Source organism: Cyanistes caeruleus, chromosome 4 (assembly GCF_971803275.1).
Source record: "Cyanistes caeruleus chromosome 4, bCyaCae1.hap1.1, whole genome shotgun sequence".
Lineage (NCBI taxonomy): Eukaryota > Metazoa > Chordata > Aves > Passeriformes > Paridae > Cyanistes > Cyanistes caeruleus.
The window spans coordinates 39,443,104-39,463,922 of NC_141704.1; the positions used below are offsets into that span (position 1 = coordinate 39,443,104).

Sequence of the window (20,819 nt, forward strand, 5' to 3'; positions counted from 1 at the left end):
AACTGTTTTCTAGATAACTCCCCTCTCTATCAGTACTCTTCTGTTGCTCTGTCCTAAAAGACCTGAGGTTTGAAACAGAAGGGGCTTGAAATTCACTTGCTTATCATTTAGATTCACAATGCATGGGCTGATTTTTACCCCAGGCCCTGGTGTTTCTAAAAGCAAAGAATCTTAATTTTTGCGCACAGGAAAAAAAAAGCTTTCTTCATAATACAACCAAAAGATTTTTTTAAGAAAAGGGCCAATTTTTTGTCAGTTCTAAATACTAAAAATAAAGATTTGTGGAAAGTTCAGAGTAGCAGATCTTGATCTCTCAAAACTGAGAGTTCATTTTTTCATAAGAAATAACATTTTAAAGAAACATAATTTGTGCTGAGTTAAATTGAATCAAAAGACAATGCTTTGAAATTACTAAATTCTTTTACTTTGACCTGAAATTCATAGTTTACATTTTTGATTTCAGGATTTATTTTTTCCCTCTTTTACCATTATTTTCTCCTCAGCTTTGCTATTTGATCATGAGTTGGATGCTTGAGCAGCAGTTTTGGAAAACCTTCACTCCTCAACATTCATGTGATGACAGTTTCTTGAACATGAGTGGTGCTGCTGACTAAGAGTAAATGAAAGATGTGTATAAATTACATTTCAGCAACCATGAATCATGTTAGTGTTTGTGCAACTATCCATGGTTTTGGCAATGAAATGCAAGCCTGTTTCTAATAAATCCAGTGAAGTCTTTAATCTTTCCTGATGAAATGCCAGTCAGTCATACCAAATGGAATAGTGGACATCAAATTAAACAAATATGCACTATGCTCTGGAATAAGGTGATCAACTTCATTTTATTCTGTGACATCCTAATGAGTTAAATACCACCTCTATGACCTGTCCTGAATGTAGAAAGGGTCTGTAGTGGTTTAGGTTCACAAACCTAAACCCATTTCCATGGTTGGTTTCTTTCCTCCTTACTAAAAATCAATTAATGCAAAACCAGCACAGGGTACTTCTGAAAACATAGATATTAAAACATAAATATTAATCACCAGCATTTACAAAATACAAAATTGACAGTAAAGTAATTGTCTAGCTGAGTTCTCCTCTACTCACTGGGCTTGATTTTTTAATACAATAAATCATAATTTGCTCCTGAGCAATCCTCTGAATAACTATTTGGTTTAATTTTTAATATTAGTGGGAGTTAATATGAAAGCAGATCAGACCATGAGGAAGGTCTGATTCTTATGGGATGCTGATTAAGGATCTGATAAACTTTTTAACTTCTGTTTTTTTGCATTAACTATATGCTGAAATTTGAAAGGCAAACACTCTGTTGAAAAAAATACTAGTACACAAATGTTTCTTCTCTCCTAGAGAAGGCCATATTTCTACACAGTATATACATGCATTGAGGTTTCAGAAAACAAGAAAAAACAATCAAGTGGGTAGATAGTGAGAAACCTCTGTAATGTTTGAGGACAAATGTGGTGACCACCTTTAAAAAGCAAACCTTTGAGCAAAAGGTGCTAATTATTTCCTTGGGAAAATTTATCTGCAAAAGCCATATCCATTAAGCTGATGATATGAAGTGTAAAAGGCAGAGTGCTATCAAGATTTAACATTTTCACAAATTCTTCTTTGTCACTTTCAGAGGGTTTTGCTGTTCCACATTGGTCAATAAAATAACTTGATCCATTGCAGAATGCTTTATTCTGCTCTATTTTTCAAATAGTACCATGAAAGAAACATGCACAAGTGCTAGAGCAAAGAGGAAGGTTTTAATGTAGAACTCAGCTGTAAATGAGCCATTTGGGTTTAAATCTGAGTTTTGTATTATCTGAAGGAAAACTTCCAAGGATCAGTTAAGAAAAGTACAGATGAAGGTTCTTTAGGGTGGTAGCACATTAAATTATCTTGACTTTCAAGTTTTAAAGAAATTCTTTACACAAAAAAATGTTCAGGTTAGGATGTTAGGGAGAGATGTGCCAGATCTCACAAGAAGTCTGACAGAACATTAGCATTTTTTATTGCATTTGGACTGTCATAGTGAGATGACAGGTGAATATTTCAACTCAGATTTTTTGATCTGATGCAATGAGTTCTAAAGCCAGACTTAACCCATTGCCAAACCATCACTTCAGGGTGATGTTCATGGCCCTGTTAAAGTCCAGTAAATGGTCTGCAAAACATTAAGACTTACTCACCATCTCTAAATAGATCTTAAATGAGACCTCTCTTTGGTAAGTCTTGATTTAGTCTGTGGCTGCTGAGAGAAATTTTCTTCCTTGAATGTCCAGATCACACACTGGGAGGAAGGACAGTGCAGTGAACTGATCTGGTAACACTTGCCAGAAGCATGTTGGACACAGGCTTCTATCCAGGCAGGACTATGCTTCAAGGCAGAACACCTATCCATTCAGAATAATATACAGCTTTTGTTCACCACTGTGACTACTGTACTTCCAACTGACCGTGCCACTAGCACACAAGGAAAAGCTCAAAGAAGGAAAATTAAATGTTTCCATGACTTTTGTAGTTCATGTTTGTTGTAGGTGCCTGATGCTCAGTTCCCACAGCCTATGGAGGAACCCTTAGTCCCTTTAAAATCAGGAGGAATTAGTCCAACAAGGTGTCCACACCTGAAATTTCACCTCTTGAAAAGACTTCAGTTAAGCAGCTGGGGCAATGGGAAGCCCATGCATAGAACCTGAATCTCAGCAGACACAGCAGAATTCTCAGTTTGACCTGAATATGAAAAAGAAAACAGATGTTAAATGAGGTAAACATAAGGAGGTACCAGAATTAGGAAAAACAGGTCATATGAAAGAGGACACAAAAAGAAAAAGACACATGGACAGAGTAACACTGCAGACTTAAAGGATAACATTTCAAGAGAGCTCAGTAAAGGATTCCCCAGGGACAAAGAGACATCACACCTGAGATGCAACAATCATTCCAGACATGGAGAGTCAAAAGGGGTCAGAAGTGGGGCAGGAGATTTTGGATGATTTCAAAAAACCCATGATATCCTGTGGCTGCAGGAGCTGCTAGTAGATTAATGTCTCCTAATGTTGTTTATTTGCCTACACTAAAAATAAAATAGAATAAGGAAGCAATTTTAAGGAGTGCTTAAAATAATGATGTAATCTCTTAGATCCATGTGGAAAAACTGCTTACTATTACCAATAATACCTACAAGTCCTGAAAGCCAAGTTTACTATAAGAGTAGTTGGGGTTTTTGGCATGTTATCCATTATAATTTCACTTTTTTCCTCTTTCAAGTTAAAAAGTTTATTTCCTTTTTTTGCAGTAAATAAAAAAGGAATTCACGCTCATTATTCTTTTGTTCTGCTTTCAGATAATATTGCTAGAAGAACTTACAAAAACCTGAACCTATTTTAGGAACTGCATAATACCTTGCTTCAATTGATCATGTCCATGGAAATTAGCGTGAAATCCCCCAAGAAAGGACATCTTATTTCATTCCTGTGGTAAACTACATGTGTTTCTGTAATAAGGCAAAACAGTGATTGTGTTAATTTTTTTCTGACATTTAATGAACAACTCAACTTTTCTGATAAGGTTTTCTATTGATATTTACATAATTTTATCTCATATGTGGCTTTCTATCTTTTTTCAACAACAATTCACATTCAATAAAAAGGATTTTTTTGTTCTAGTGTGAAATACATGCCTACTTTTCTGTGTGCACACTTCTGTTTTAAGACAAGGAATAAGCAAATTTTCAATGTCATTATCATCAAAATATTATTGGACTAACATCTTTAGATGAAGTCTCAGCATACATATTGAATTACACAAGAATGAGAAGAATAAATTACCATTTAATTTCAAATAACAAAAATTTCAGTAGTGGCAAATTGCCTTTGGTAGGGTTGAACATGTATTATAAGATTGGTCACTGAATGGCTAAGTAAACGTTTAAATTTTACCCTCTCACTTTAGGATGTCTTTGCTGTTGTTTTCTCTAATTTTCCACAACAACCAAATGTAGGACAGAAGTTTTAGAAGGCTGTTCTAGCCACTGTACTGTGAAATCTGTTGAGTGCATTGGTTTGTACATGCCAAACCCCAGATAAGCATGTGCAAGTATGTAATTACATCTTTACCTGTCTGGCTGAGATGTCTGCTTTCCCACATAAAAATTTCCAATGTTAAGTTCTGTGAAATTCAGCCAGCAAATAAAATCTGTGATAACTAAGAAGGCTGCATTTGGTCATGGTCAACAATGCTTGAAGCTTACTGTCATATGAGGCTGAGAGATGTCTTTGAATTTAGTTCTCATCTATGCTCATTACCTTTTAGGGCATCAAAATACATTAATTTCCTATGTAAGGAGCTGAATTTACTTTCTTCAGATATAATTTGCTATAAAAGTGAAAAGAGAAAACAAATTTAAATGTCCCCTCAATCTTGTGAAGCTGAATTTTGCACCTATTTGACAGCTAAACACTTTTTATTCTGCCAAGTTTTGTACAAGAGTTTTGAGCAGTTCTCTTCCCATCTTTTCTGATATAAATGCAGATTTCAGTCCTGTATTTTAATAGGTTATTCTTGATTCCTTTTTGAGCCACTTGATCTACAGGCTCTGAACAGCCATTGTTTCAGTCACAAAAATCTCTTCCCTAGAAGCAGCACTGACTGAATTGAGGATGGTAACTGTGAAATATTGCATCCTCCTCTGTGAGCCATGAAGAAACAACACACAAACTTGGACCTTATCTACTCCTTACCCTCTTTATCTTCAGAGATATTAAATGATGTGGTGATCTCCAGAACCACAGAACAGTGAATGACTTCTTAAAATTGTTTTACCTGGTTAGGATAGGATTTGTTATTTAGAGTTCTTGGTCACTGATAAGTATTTCAGTGAAAGGTCTGATAGTACAGAAGAAGAAGCTATTCTCAAAAAAAGGAATATATTAGTTTACATTTGTCTTCATCACCTCTTTTGATTGATGCATGAGGTTTCTCAGCATCTCTAGTTCAGTTTTCTTACTGCAGTTACTGTGACTTACTGCTTTCCCTGTTTTTCTGCTGAAGTGACTGAGGTGTGCATGACACGTTATGGACTGGCAACCTCAGCTCTGGCTCCAAGCTGGAGTAGGTGTGCTTTGCTGTACTTTTCCCCACAGTCCAGATGTCTCTTCAGTTCAGATGAACTACTGCTTTCTTTCCTCCATCCTCTGCCTTGTTTTTTCAAGGAACACAGTATGTACCTATGTACCAGTGCACACACTGATTTTACCTTCACATACTGGCTGGAGTGTCTGCCAGGTCAGGGCTGTGGGGACAATTGTACAGCACACCTGCAGCACAGTGTTACTGCCAGAGTAACACTGTGCTGCAGTGTTACCTATTCTGCTTCCCATAATTATAAACATATTAATTGCCTTCATTAAGAGGCCAATTAGTGGCTGCATCATCCAATATTCTGAGAGCAGCAGGTCACTTTCCACATTGTGCTCGTATAAGTTTCCTACAAAAGCTTTAGTGGTAAGTATTGTTAATAAACCCACCTCTTTAATTTGTGTGCCAGTGCTTTCTAAGTAAGACAGAAGACAGTGATGTAAATGTAGGAAGAAGAGCTCACTTAAGCTGACTAAAATCACTGGTGATATGAACCCTTACAGGAAAACTCAATGATTGTCAGTTTGCATCAGCTTCTGATCCGAGAACACCAGAAATAACACAGTTTTCAGCAGCCCATATATGCCTTACCCTGAGTTTGGACACAGATGAGCAAACTTGTTTGTCCTTCCCCTTGCTGTTGTCACATACAATCAGGTCCTTTGAAAATTCACTTGCCATAAGCAATTCAACTTCTGCTGCACATATCAAGGTCTGCCACTCAGGCTTATGTACTGTCTTTAGTTTCCTCATTTGTCTAGAGCAAACTACAGGTATATCCCCAGTTTCTGTATTGCCTTTTTACACCCCTACACTAGTAAGAAAGGATTGATCCTGGTGTACTGCTAGCACAGAGCTGGCAGGAGTCACTGGCCACTGATGGTCTACGAGGGAAAAGCACTTGCAGCTGCACAGAGCAGCCTAAACCTGCCTGTGCAGACAGCTGTGCATATTGGTGACAAGTGCAAACTCAGGAAAAAATCCCCAAGCCTTCAAAAGCTACAGGAACAAAAGCAGAGAGGGAAAATGAATATTTAAAGTCTCTTAGAATTGTTTACATTGGGAAAGACCTGTAAGGTCATCAAGTCCAGCCATTAACAAAGTTCTGCCAAGACCACCACTAAACCATGTTCCTATGTGTTATATGCACACATCTTCTAAACACCTCCAGGGATGGTGGCTCCTCCACTTCTCTGGGCAGCCTGTTCTAGTGCTTAACAACCATTTTTCATTAATAATTTTTTTTTTCTTGATATATATCTCCTGGAGCCTGTTGAGGTTGTTCCTTCATCCTATCACTTGTTACTTGGGAGAGGAGACTGACCCCCACCTGGCTACACTCTCCTTTCAGGAAGTTGTAGAGGGTGATAACACCTTGATCCTCCTTTTTTAAGGAAAAGGTTAAATAACCTTTATATAAGATTAAATAACCCCAGCTCCTTCAGCTGCTCCTCATACAACTTGTAATCTTGCTCTGTAAACCCTTCACCAGTTTCTTCTGGGTGTTCTCAGCAGACTTCCAGTGATGCTCTGATAGGGGCTAAACCTGGCTTTGGGCTGAAAGCAGCCCACTCAGAAAAGTAGTTTCTACTCATGCAGTGGAGAAGTGTAATTTAAAGCTGTTTATGCCAGCCTTCTAGCACTTTGCCTGCCTTTTAGTTGGTCTGCTATCTCTCAGACTTGTAATTTGATGTAAATTAAAACCTCTGGAGTAGCATGTTCTTCTCTCTACTCCTCGTCTACACAAAAATAGCTGATGCTGACTTCAGTTTTTGATCCATTTTGGTAATCAAGGATAAGGTATTTCCCTGAGCACATAAACACTGATGTGCCTGGGTCATCTGCAGCTATGGCAGGGCACTGCTTTCCCTACCACCTGTGTCTGCACTGTGCACCCCTTCCAACTCCCTGGTTTTCTCCCCAGCACCTCTTTATGGTGCAGTGTATTTTCTCTCAACTTCTCCTGACAATTCTCACAGGAAAACAGTCACTAATATAAACCTTACTGTGAAATATTGATTCTATAAATAGCCTGGGGATTGTCTTCTGTGACGTTTTTATTCTAGAAAGTGAAATATGAGGCTTTCTTGACACACATATCTCAATGGTTACTAGCTAGCTAAGGATTTGGTGACTAGTGGATGAGAACTGCTAAATGTCATCAATCACCATTAAACATGTCATTTGTTATTAAGTCAGAACAGAAACCAAATATACACAAATATTTTTCCTTGTCATATTTTCAAGGAATTGCAAGAGGATTAATTGAGGCTTTTGAAAGCAACATAGAAAATTTTGTGGTCTTTTGTACATTTTAAAGATCCAAAGAAATGCAAAACAAAATGAAATATCTGTCAGTCTGAATTAATAACAGATGCAAGTTCTGAATAAGCAGAATTAGAAGAAAACAAATAGAATTTCTTCATAATAGCAAACCTTTTCAGTTTATCTTCTACAATGGGTTTACCATTACTTGATTTTCATTCTTCTTACTCCTTTGATCGGGATGTCCCTTTTATCACCACAATTTTGTGAATAATATCAGATTTTATATTTAACCCAGCTTCTCAAATTGTTAAGAGAGTGTGACTGAACTTTTCCACCATGGAAAAAGAATAAAATTGATGGTCTTTCAGTCCTGTTAATGGACTAGATTGATGGTATTCTGTGGCATTATAAATGCTCTAAGAAATTCTTTCCAAAAGAAAAATAAATGTATCTGTCAGGTAATTAATTCATGCACTGTAGTCTATGCTGTTATGCAGACTTTTCAGTCCATATCTTGACTTTCTGATTATGCCCATTGGCCCAGTTCCATCTGCTTTGAACTGTTCTCTTCCCTGTTGATTTTGGTCCCAAAAGTGAAGAAGCAATGGGTTACTGGCAACTGAGAAAACAAGGATTGATTACCACAAAGTATTTAAACTTGAGAAAATGAGAAGCACCTTTCAATCTATGTCAGTGACCCAAGTAGCCCAGGACACTGTCATCAACCCACATTTCTGCTACTTGGCAACTAAAAGCAGGTAAAAGCAGAACTTGTGTGCACCTCCTCTCAGAAGAATGGAGTAAAAAAGAAATGGCAGGGTTTTTTCTTTCTTGTGCTAATGTCTTTTGCAGAATCAATAAATATGTGATATCTCGAGGAGTCTATCCACATGCATGGCAGGGGCTGACAGCTTCCATTCCAGAATCTGATGTACAGTATTTGAGAGACAGAGGTGGAAATACATGCTTTCAGGTAAGACTAAAATATTAAAATGAATTCCTTCCTAAAGCATCCTTGCACCTTGGTTATCTACATGAAAGAATTTGTTATAAATCAGATGAGTTCTAAAACTGAAATACTAGCAATGATCTGGGTTCTCCTCATCATGTCAAAGGGAGGAAGGAGGAGAAACCTTTTTATTTGAGAGAACTGTAATATTTTCATAGACTTAAATAGACAGAGAGATGGACTTCTGATCTTTCCCACATCTCAGTCCAGTACTCACAACAGACGATAACCAACTGATATCTCCTTTGAATTACTGCATTGTATTAGAAAAAAAAAAAAAAAGAAAAAAAGGTATGATTATACTATTTCTTCACATTGTTGGAATGTTGTGAGTAGATGCTACTTACTTTTCCCTAACTGATCTCTTACAAAATGTGGTGTTTGTGGTGCCCCAGGAGCCAGAGATTGCACAGACACAATGCTGCAGGCCCAAGTAGAGCCCAAAGCTGCAGTGCAGTGCACAAAGCTCAACAGCATCCTGAGTCTGGGCAGGCATTTCCAGAGTGGACAGTTGTCATGGAAAGCATGGGTTCCTGACCTGCCTCCCACTTCATAATAGAGATGTGTCACCACTGTCATTGACTTACTGGGTGGGAACAGGCCCATTTTTCCACCATTTTTCACATCTATAAACTAAAAAGTTCTGAATTGCCTCCCTGTTTTAGTTTAATAGCAAAAATCATGCTGTATAGACATGCATTTCAATTAGAGATACACAGAAGTTTTTTGTCACAAATACTAAATGCATAATACATGACTATTCAAGGCACTTCTACTAGGAGAGCATAATTTAGAAAAGGTGTCTTGTTATCAGTTGGAGGCAGAGTAGTGCATATTTGATGACACTTGTGATTACTAAAAAGATTTCATCTCCATTTGATCTTAATTGGATGTGCTTTTCATTGTCTTAACTCGATTTTTCATTTACTTGGAAGAAAGATTCTGGATGTAGATTAATTTCTAAGTGTGTCCTTTTTACAAGAAAAATATCTAAATTCTTTTGTACTTTGGGAAAAAAAAAGTTAAAAAAACCCATATCCAGTCTTCTTTCTTGGTTCCTAAATGCAAAATCATCCATGAGGACATTAGAAAAGGCAGCTGCACCTAATGTGATGGGTTGCAAGCCATCCCTGTATCCCGAGGCCAGGAGCTGCCTTGCTGAATATGCTTGTAATTGTATAAAATCCAGGTGCCTTTTTCAATCATACACAGGAGTACTTGGGGGTAGTCACCATGTCCTCAGGATTCATTTAGAAACACCACACAGCAAACCACTCAAGAACTAGCATGACTCAGTGTCTGGGAGGTGTCATTCTACCCTTTTGTTCTCTACACTGAACCTGAGCAGCTGATTCATTTCACTGAAAAATACAGTCATGTTAAGGAAATCTGCTCAAATATGCACTGTGTAAAGACTGATTAATTCAAGATGTTTGAATCTAGACACTCTGGTAGCTGTAGTAGCCCAGTAATTAGGGTCATACAGGGTCTAATTTGTCTTTGATTAAGTAGGTACTAAATTGAAAAATCCTATGAATATTCACATGGAAAAAATAAACACTTTTTCCCTTATCTAGATATTTTCAGCTACATAAAATATATAACTTAATTGTTGTGCAACCTTAATACATTTTTTCTGTCATATTCTTCATAAAATATTTTTTAAAAATCACAGAATTATGGTATGAGGAATGTTTCCTGTAAAAATAAAAAATTATCATATTTCCTGACCAGCAGGCCTGAGTGTTTAAATCAGAGCAGATCCCCATCAAACTTACACTGTTGATAACTAGAGGATATTGCAGTTGATCTAATTACATTTTTTTTTCCCCAAATCAATGCAAATTTGACTGGTAGGGTGTATCATATTATTGATGCATTCAGAATTGTAGTTTGCCTCACCCCATGCACCCTGATGACTCAAGGCAGCCTGTCCATGCAGATTAACTTCCTGCAAATTTGGAGCATCTGAGTTTGGAGGCCAGGCAAAAAAACCTGCAGATAGAAGATGAACAACCAATGCATTAAATATTATCTCTCTGTGCTGGTGCCTTGGCCACGAAACACAAACTTCTGAACATAAACCACTACACTGTCCTTACAAATAATTTTGGGAATTAATGCATCATTGCAAGGGATATGTGAATTTATGCAATGTGTAGGACACATGTTCCAAAAATCCATCAGAGAAAAATCAGTCTCTGAATCAGGCAAAAATCACTGTAGTACCAAGGTAGTGTCTGAATATAGACTTTTTAGCATAACTGGTTGATTTTACTGAAGCATAATTTTGCCACAAAGCTCATAATGAAGATTCATGAAGCTCAGATATTGGGATCCATGTGGTAAAAAGCACTTGTTTGGATGCTGTACCTGAGACATATCAGCAGTAAAATATTTCACAGACTGTCTTATAAAATAAGATCCAAATATTGCACTCATACTTACTTAGGGTAGCACAAATTCTTGATTTCTGTTTATAACATTAATAAGTCAATTACTCTATAGCAGCCATTTGCTAAATCCTTCTTTTTCTGTACCCTGCCTACATTTCTTGCCTTTATGGAAGATACTCATCTTCTATAATTTAGTGCTGGAGTCATGACAAATTAAGGACATAGACAGGACAAGATACATAAGCACAGTCATTTCTTGTACTACACTAACTTGAAAATTAGGCTCTCAGGAACAGAAAGAAGTCCTTTCTCATGTTCTGTCTGCAGAAATGTTTGTCTCATTTTCTACCTTCTATTCCTTCTTTCAGGCACATCTTTATACATGGTGATAACTGCTTAAGATATCAGGATCTTATTCCTTCTCTTTGAATTGAATGGTATGTAGTACTCTCTATCATCTCAGAGAAAAAAAATTAGCCATGTAACTACAAGCCATGGTTTGGGCTTATGTTCCAATGTCACTGCTGGAGAAGCAGCAGAACAAAGTTTCAAATCATTGTATGAATAAAGAAAAGGGGAAAAATGCCTAAAACGGATGTCTAGCATTAAATTCTGCTGGTGGAAAATTGCCACCATCACTACAAGGGATAAGAATAAAACCTTTGTTTACACTTGGAACTTCCTAAAACCAGCAGGATATAGGAGTAATGTTTGTGTAGTCTTCTAAAAGAGAATGTTAGAAAGAAAAGTCAAAAAATAAAAAACATTCCCCCAAACTTAAAAGAAATAAAGAACAGTGGTTTAAAAAGACCTCCAAATGTTAAATAAAGAGCTGAAACTCAAATGACTTTTGAAGATGAAAAAGGTTAAAACATGTAAAAAGGTCAGAGCTTCAAAGATCCTCAGGTTATTATTAAAAATATAATACCCAAACAAAGCAACAATGAAGCTCAAGATGGTATTATAAATATGTGTGTGTGTGTGTATGTGTGTGCATATAAAAATACAAAACAAAATAAAAGAAACCTAAATTCACCCAAAAAGAGAAAAGTTTTAAAACACTAAGAAATGGCTGCACTCTAGTCACTACAAGCAAACCTTTAGGTTCAAATAAGGAACAGAAAACCCAAGGCAGGAGTCCACTTTAAAAGGCAACATTTTAGTGAATAATTTGCATGAACTATTCCTAACGGGACTGCAAAAGTAACTAAAAACATAGCCCTTTTCAATTTGCTTAAAAAAAGCTGCTTATCTGCTGAAAAATTCATGGTGGTCCATACATCATAAAATCTTAACACCAACTACTGCAAAGCCAGGATATTTTAATTGTTTCCTTAAGTACTTATTTGAGAAAAACCTCATTAAGACCTTGAGCAGCATCTGAAGCTGACTGATTTCAGGTAGATTTTGAGATTTTTTTTTTACCTTATGCTCTTTTTTGTTTTATTTTCTCTTTTACTTAAATGCTGCTCTTTCATACATGTGCTTTCCAGTTTACAAGCCAGAATGTATCTGTTTGCTCGCTGAAATTTTCTGTTTACATTTAAAGCTTGGGTACTATTTAATGGGAATGCAGTGGATTTGACAAACTAGAACTGTCTTTTCCATCTCTCTAGAGGAAGCAAATCTGAATAACTGCCAGCTACCAAAAATAATTTTGAGTCCAAAGAGCTGTGATGAGTTGAGTCCATCCAAGGATCAGTTACATCAACATCAAATAAAGGGAAAACTGTCCTGTTGGAGTATGATCTGATGTTACTTGGGGTAGGGGCAGGCAATGGCAAAGGAAAGGCTCTAAAACTAAGCCTGCTGAAGAAGTTTTGATATCTGTAAAGAAAAACCAGACAATTTCTTTGTGACAATATCCAGGGCTTGACATATCTCCTAGCTAGGCTTGTTTTATTCTCATGCTGTGGAATTTTTTTCTTCTTTTATCCACCAGTGATCAAGTTTTAAATCTTGTTTTGATCAAGTTTATTGGTGAAGATGGCCTCTACTTCTTGGCAACAGAGTTTGCAAGATAAACAGTCATTAATACCAATAATCAGAAATGTTTGTGTATATTATTTCACATTTAAATTTTCTCTGGCTTCAGCTGTTCCTAAACCTGCATCCTGCCTCCCCATTCCCATATGGTACTGTTTGTCCTGATAACCCCGGGGTAATATTGAAAATTCTCTGAAATGAGTTATCTTCATTTTAATTCCCTGAAATGAAAGAAATAAATGGGGATTTATTTGTCATAAAGTCATTAATTACTAATTCAAAAAATCCAAAGCAAAAGGGTACACCAACCCCTAGTAATTAAAATAATAAGTTTTCCATTAAGATAGACTGTGCCAATTTATGTATTTACTCAGAAAAAATTTCCTACAGTTTACAAATAAAGAATGCACTGCACTCCTGCAGTGTGTTCGAGAACAAATATAGATAAATCCTTGACATTCATTTTAAAGTAAAAACATTTGGCAGCCTGAGAAACTTGCTGCTGGAGATTATAAATGCCTGTGACTATCATTCTGAATTCAGCATGATATTTACCAGTTTAATTTGTGTATCTTATGGTTTGGCTATGGCTGTATATGGTATCATTACAAATGCTGGAAACAAACACAAGCAGTTGAACAAGCAATAGGCTGCAGCATAAAACAAGCCTTTCGTTTGGAAATTTAGCTAGTTCTTTTCATCAAAATATAAAAGCTGCCTCTCTCTGTATTTTTAAAAAAGTATTTCCATATGCTGCAATTTACCATCATGCAATCTGTTGGGAAAAGTAAAGTAATAAAACCCTAGTTTGTTTCTCATCTAAATGGTAACTATGATTGTCTCAGTAGGGTGCTTCAAAAGTTGGGGAGAAAAAAAATGTCCTTGTAAAGATATGCAGAAAGAGCAAAGTGTTAATTATTGGATTATAATTATTAATTATTGGATGCTAATGGATGAGTATTATTCATAATGTACTTTCAGACTGTTTTTTTAAGAAAAAAATGATCTTTCTATGGCTAGAGTGGTCAAAAATAGAAAGCTAGTAGATGTCATTTTTAATGACATAGTATTGGGAATAATTGTAACATCCTGCACAGTGATACATTAACTGCTGAGTTTGAGTGGCCATAGCATACAGTCACTGCTGTCTCCATCATCTGTAAGATGCACTGTTTTGCATGTGGGCCTCAGAAATCTCTCTGAGAATACGGGGTATAGACTTAGTATATCACAGGCCCCAAATCTTTCAAAAATGTCACCGGTTTGTTTGGTTTTCAAAGCATGATAAAATATGAATCATCAACAGATGTTCTTCAGGGCTGCAGAGAACTTCTACAAACAAGTCTGAAGCTTATTTTCATTTGATATTCAATAGGCATGGCAACTAGAAGGTAGAGCACACCTTTCTGCTTCATCCATCAGCGCATAGCAGAGCAGGTGCTACGATGTTGAGCTTGTAATACTTCAGCCAAAGACGAGTTAACAGGTCACATGTTTGCAGCAGGACAGCATACTTCCCAAGAAGTGAAATAAAAAAGTGTTGAGGAAGGGGTATTCAGGTGAATTGTTGAAGTTGCAGCATTAAATCCCTAAGAAAGTCTGTTCATATGTGAAGGCACAGAGAAGGTCCACGATGAAGTCCCTCTAACAGTCTTGCTCAGTGACATGCTTAGACTGCCAAGAGATCATTTAACTACCTAAAGGAATAAAGACCACAGGTTGGTGTTTTTTTTATTTTTCCCTTGTTTTTTGTGTTTGCTTTTTTGCTCGTAGGTATTCATAAATCAATATGCTTTTGATATAAGATTTAATTTTTTATTCAAAGCATGGAAAGGACAGCTACAGATTAAAACAGGCAAATCTGTTCCTCTGACAGATAATTACAGATAGTATTGGTCAAAGACAGAAGTAACTCTAGTAACTTTTCTTCATGAGAAATAAGAATATTTAGAACTATTAATTAATTATTGTCAGTACACACACACATATTTACACACACATATATATAATGGAAAGCATTTTTGGTGTACAAAATTTATTTTTCTATGTAGAGAGCAGATGTAAATCATTAAGCTTTTCAAAATGAGTTTTTTTCTACTTTTTCCTGGCTGAATTTCCAGCATCTGCTTCTTAGTTATATACCACTGACAGTATAATGAAATTACTGTAGCTTTTTTATACTATTTTAAGAGTTAGGAGAAATGTTAGCCTTCTTGAAGAACTGTGAAATAAAAGACTAATATGTCAGCACTGCAATATCTGAATAAAAATAGCTTATAATCTTGTTATATCCTTAGTGCAGGTATTGCTGTTTGCTAGACCAGTCCAGCCACAGTGCTTTCCTCCTGGTTCTGTCACTCCCTGCCAGAGCCCAGGAGAAGCATTTTCCTATCATGCTGCCAGCAGCATGGCTTACCAACCCTCCACAATCAAAAGAGGGATCAAGCCTGGGCTTCATCCTTCTTACCTGCCTGGCCCAGGATATAACCTCAGCACAGAAATAAGAAGAAACTAAAATGAGAAAATGAATGCAGACTGAGAGCAATTTCTATGCCATGTGGGAGAAATCACCCCACAAATCATACCTGTCCAGCCTCCTTTCCCTTCCCGTACAGATCTATTGCTCTAATGAGTCTTTTAATACAAGGTCTTGTGGTCTAATTAATCTTCCTCCAGGACATTAGCTGAATAACAACCAGAGAAGAAACCTCACTGTTCTCTTCACACTTGGTAGCTCTTAGGTACCCATTTGGTAGGATTTTAATGAGGAGAAATTATCTGTGTTTCAGGGTGCAAAATTTACAAACTAGGTTGGGATTTTTTTTTTTATTAAAGCAACTTTTTTTTTTTTTTTTTTTTTTGAGACAGATGAGGGTTATTTCCCCCTCATTAAGATGTTAATGGAATGCTGACAAGTGTTTGGTATTTTTAACATAATTAACTATAGGGCTATTTTTGTTCTTTTCCAGCTATTTTTTTGTGTGCCTTTTATTTTCTAAGTAGCTCATCATATAATTAGGGATAATTAAACAGTTCAGTCCCAGAAACACAAAACCAACAGAAAAAGAGAAGACCTCAGACCCTCTTGATTCTTTCAAAAGAATAAAAAATTGATGATTTTTAGACAGGTTAAAATAAACATTATAAAGATTACATTCATGCATTTCAAGATACACTGACCCCCATGCAGGACATTAGGGCTCTGTTTTGGAAAATGAACTTTTCTGTATTTACCCATTGATATGCACAGATGTTCACTGAAAACAAAAAGTCTTGCTGAAAACTGCTAAAGACAAAAGATGGGGAAACTGTCTTATCAAGAGAGCTGTACCACTCTTTGACCTTCACCATTCTCAGGCTGAACAGCTGCTAAATAAATACATTATTCAGGAATAGCTAAACACAGTTTGAGTCAGCTTGTGTTTGATTTCAGATTTGGGTGAGTAGTAGGAGGTGTGATGGGGAAACAGCTGTGTATTGGTTTTGACTATAGCAGTCCTTTAGAGAAGACTGCAGGAGCCAGGAGGGCAGTCGACCTGGATGTGCCACTGATGGTCTCTGCAATGTGTCTCTGTGGCTGCTGCTATCCCTGTCTCTTCTCTCCACAGCAGCTCTTTTTACCTAACTGTCTCCTTGAGGCATTGGCAACAATTTAATTCGGTCCCAGGTGTCCACCTCCCTGCAGCTGGCACAATCTGAGAGCCAAGAAGTGACTGCCACTTCCCAAGCAAAAAAAAAAAAAACTGGGGATTAATTGTATCCAAACATGATTAAAATGTCTATCCTAGCTGTGCATTAATGGACAGCAAATAGCAAAAAAACAATTGGAATTTAAGCCTTGGTTATTAAAATGTTACAGTTCTTAATTCTTATTAATGTTCTGTTCTTAATGATGGCAATAAATTCAACTGCAATTTTCAGAATTGCTAAATGTTACCAAAGACATTCCAAATCATTCTAGTAATAGAACACTTCTACTCCACTGGTTGGTATAGAAAGGATTGAAAGGGTAATACACAGAAACCTACACATGCACTTAATCAAAATTCACCACTTCACAACAGTCCTCCTTATCAGGGAATGAGGAAATTGCCTTTGTGAGTTTCACAAATACATTGAAAAAAAAAGAAAAAAGAAAAAAGAAAAAAGAAAAAAGAAAAAAGAAAAAAGTAAACCAGCTCAATTGGCAATTGTAACAATAGTGTTTATCCATTTTGAGCCATTTTGTAAGCACTAGTTAAAGCCCTATTATAAGCTGAAATAAATCAGCAGGATAGTATCATGCAACAGGAAAAGAGAGGAAGTACGAACTTTGCAGTTTATATGAAAAGAATTCTCACTTTATGTTTTAATATTAATTCAATTTATATTCATTGTAAGGACAATATTCAAAGTAAATTTTCAGGTGTCTATTGTGTTCTTGCACAAAACCTGTCACTAACCTAGGGTGGAAACCTTTCCTGGCTAATGCATCAATTCTGACACTAAGTACACTTACATTGGTGGATATATCCTTAAATTAATAGTTTGATTGTTTGTTTTTTTTTCTTTTGGGAAAGCTTAAGCAAAACTGTATCTTATATTTTTCATTTCTTATAAGAACATTATGGGTACAGACATATTTTTATGTACATATTTTTTAAAAATATTTATTTTTGTTAACTTTTACTGATACCTAAAAGCCAAATTCACTAAAATTAGAAAGATACAGTATGCTACTGCAGAGATACCAGTGGTAAAAGACTATTTTGATTATTTTTTTTTTATACATTAAATTAATTTAGTCAGTAGGATCAAATTAAATAAGCAGAAAAATAATTCTGTGAATTAGACTCAAAGTTCTGTGTTGGGTGCTAGAAAAACATGCAATTTGGAGATGGACTGATGGGTATGGTAAAACTGAGGAGTAAGCTCTGTCCTCCATCTAAGTGGTCCATAAAAGATAAACAGGTTTTTGAAGAGATTCTAACACACTAATATTTTGTGTATCTTGCTAACTACTGGCCATAATGGCTGTAGTCAGATATCGTATTTTGTACTATTTCCTTACCCAAAGGTAAATGTTTATTTCCCCTTTTTTCACTGGAATCTTCTCACCTGACCAATTTGTAGGTCTAGCAAAAATCACTGCTGGTTAATTTACACAGTGGTGTTAATTTCTACAAACAGGGTTATGAGGAGGAAGTGATCTGAAAAGAAAATAGAAGCATGATGAATGGCCAGATAATATCACTGCAGGGAAGTGCTTGAGTCACCTCCCTGGAGGTATTTGAAAGATGTGTAAATGTGCTTAGGGGCATGGTTCAGTGGTGGACTTGTCACTGCTTAATTAGTGGTCAGACTCGGTATTCCTAAAGGCTTTTCCCCAAAAATTTTTTGATATTGTGTTCCTTAATGCATAGCAAGCATAAACTTTATTCTCTCACTCACGTACTTTTTCTCCCTATTTTATTAAAAGAAAGTATTGTGAATATCCCTGTGTTCAGGGAAGTTGAGATATTCCCCAAGCAGCTGACAAAAGTTTACTCTTGTCATTCATATATATAACTGATAATAATTCATAATGTATAATGTGATGAAATAGGTATATTGAATGAATGTGCGCTAAACAAAAGAAACAAAATTATTAATTAAAATCATGTTTAAATGCTATATAAATATCTTACTGGAAGTAAATTTTACTTTAATTTTTTATTTTCCTTGGTTATCTTGGTCCTTTCAAGTAATTTCTGCAGTTTTGCCATTCACTTCAGTGACAAAAGACAGTGTCCTGCAGGGCAAGGTCATATTCCTAACCCAAAGGATTGTAGTAGGCATTGCATGGGAAAAGACAGGTGTCCTCCTTTAAAAAAAGAAGGTAAAAGTATTTTGTAGTGATAGCACTACCAATCACAGGCCAAATACTTGCTCACTTCCTGTCAGTCTTTTTGATCCTTTCTTTCTCTGCTCTCAAGCAATAGAGGAAATCTCTTTTTTATTCACCCAAGTCCTCCCCAACACTCTCCAGAGCCGGCTTAATTTTCCTGAGCTTGTACAAAAGAGCCCATGTTTTGTCAGATTAAGGTGTCTGTGCTGCTATTTCCATGGACTGTGAACTGCCCTGAACAGAAATTACCTGTGCACATGTTTTTGCAGAGAAATTGCATTTAGACGGTTTAGTCTCATGGACATAACATCTTTGAAAGGTACTGAACATTTTCTATAACTTTGATATCTTCAGAATGTACCAAACAGTCTTACCTTTTACATTTTGGATGCCTTACAGCTATGTGCCCTACAATAAAAAGGAGCACCTGGGAAGGGAAATTATGGTAATTCTGCAGTTGCAGTACTACCTATAACTTCCAGATTGTTTCTGAGCTTGGTTTCTATTTTAACTTTTAAATAAACAGAATTTTCAGCACATAAACTTTCCTTCTCAAACACATCTCAAATTTTTGGTTTGTCAGCAGCTTAGAACACGAATGAATGATTGAAACAGCAACCTGCTGCGTTAAAACAGAATGAGCATAAAGAGTTCCTGCAGGTAATTGGGAGCGCACTGCTTTTTTCCTCTGCCTGATTGCACTGCAAAATATTATTACAGCTCATGAGATAGCCCAAAACCTGTGTCAAATCACAAAGTGAAGTGAGAATTGTAGCGTCTCAGCAACCTTAAAAAGTCACTCCAGTTCTCTTTCTAACTCTAGTGCTTTGTACAATTTCTGGCTACAGCATTAATTCCACCTTCATGTACAAGAGATATCTCTTGATTTAATTCACACCCCCTTATATACTCCTGGCTGCTGGAGCAAGAGCTCACTGAGGTAAAATGATTCCTTTTCCCAGCTCTCATAGAAAGCTGTTTGCAAATGTGTGAGCCACGATAGGAGTTGCCTGGTGGTCAGTGGCAAGCAGGGATTACTCACCTATCAATTGTCACATTCAGCATGAGGACTGAACAGCTGCTGCAAAAAGGTTACAGCTCCTTTGTTTACAGCTCCTACTTGTTTAATACAAAACAAAACAGCTCCAGCTCAGGGGTTTCTGCATGTGGTCATTGGTTCCTCAAATCTGTCCCTGATTTTTTCCCCCTGGCAACCCAAGATTTTCCCCTGTGTTGTTTCTAAGGAATCTCTACTGTCACTTGGAAGGAATACACCCTTTGAAACTGCTGTCCCATCTAAACTTTCTCATCCCATGCATAAGAAAGATTGCCTCCAGCCAGCTGTGCTCTCAGACTGAAGTTTGGAGGCAGAGCCAGCACTATTCCAAAAATACCACAACACAGTTTTAAAAAAACCTGTGTATTTCACCATGAGCATGTCAAGGGAAGAACATGTCATTCCAGCAGCTTCTGAGCTCTTCTGAGAAACTGTTTAAAAGACTTCCTGAATGACTGACTGGGAGTTCCCAGATTTCTAGCTGGCCATCAAGCCCTTGTAGAGTGGCCTGACAATCTGGCTTAGAATTGCACTGTGACTCTCATGGGGAAAATCATTCAGCTTTCATTAATTAAACTTTTAAAAAGCTGACTTCAAAGAGGTACACTGAGTTTGGATCTAAATTTTAATGTACCTCATGACACATTGCATCAAAATCAAAAGCTGACTGAAGGAGTAAGCAAAATTAGACTTCACAGATATTTGTAGCAGAGATATTTAATATAACAATGACAGATTATTTCTCTTACTACCCAGTATTGTAAGATCCTGCAAACATTTTATGCACATTAAACATATGCAAACATGAGAACAAGCAGAGATTATCAGGGGCAGCTGGCACACTTGAGGTGCAGAAAATCCAGGTGTTGGTCCTCAATGGGAGTGAGGCAGACTGCCTTGAATGCTGGATTATAGCTATTCTCACTCTGTGCAAAGATTCCTCAGCTAGCCAGCTGGTCCATGGTACAGTTACATTTCATGGTTCTCAGTTATGTTTGGAGATGAATGATACTGTGACTAATTTGGTGGCATAATAAATAACGTCTTAAAATGAATACACTCCCTAGACTGTTTTTATAGTGTCAGTGA

At 36.6% G+C, this 20,819-nt stretch overlaps 1 long non-coding RNA gene across 5 annotated transcripts in view; it reads right to left on the minus strand.

Annotated features, from left to right (window-relative positions):
- Window positions 1–818: 818 nt before the first annotated feature.
- LOC111933506 (uncharacterized) overlaps window positions 819–20,819 on the minus strand; it is a 271,070-nt gene continuing 251,069 nt past the window's right edge. For all 5 annotated transcript variants that reach the window (XR_015286488.1, XR_015286487.1, XR_015286486.1 and 2 more), the window contains one exon: window positions 819–2,742. This is a non-coding gene — a long non-coding RNA (uncharacterized LOC111933506). The remainder of the gene's footprint in view (window positions 2,743–20,819) is intronic.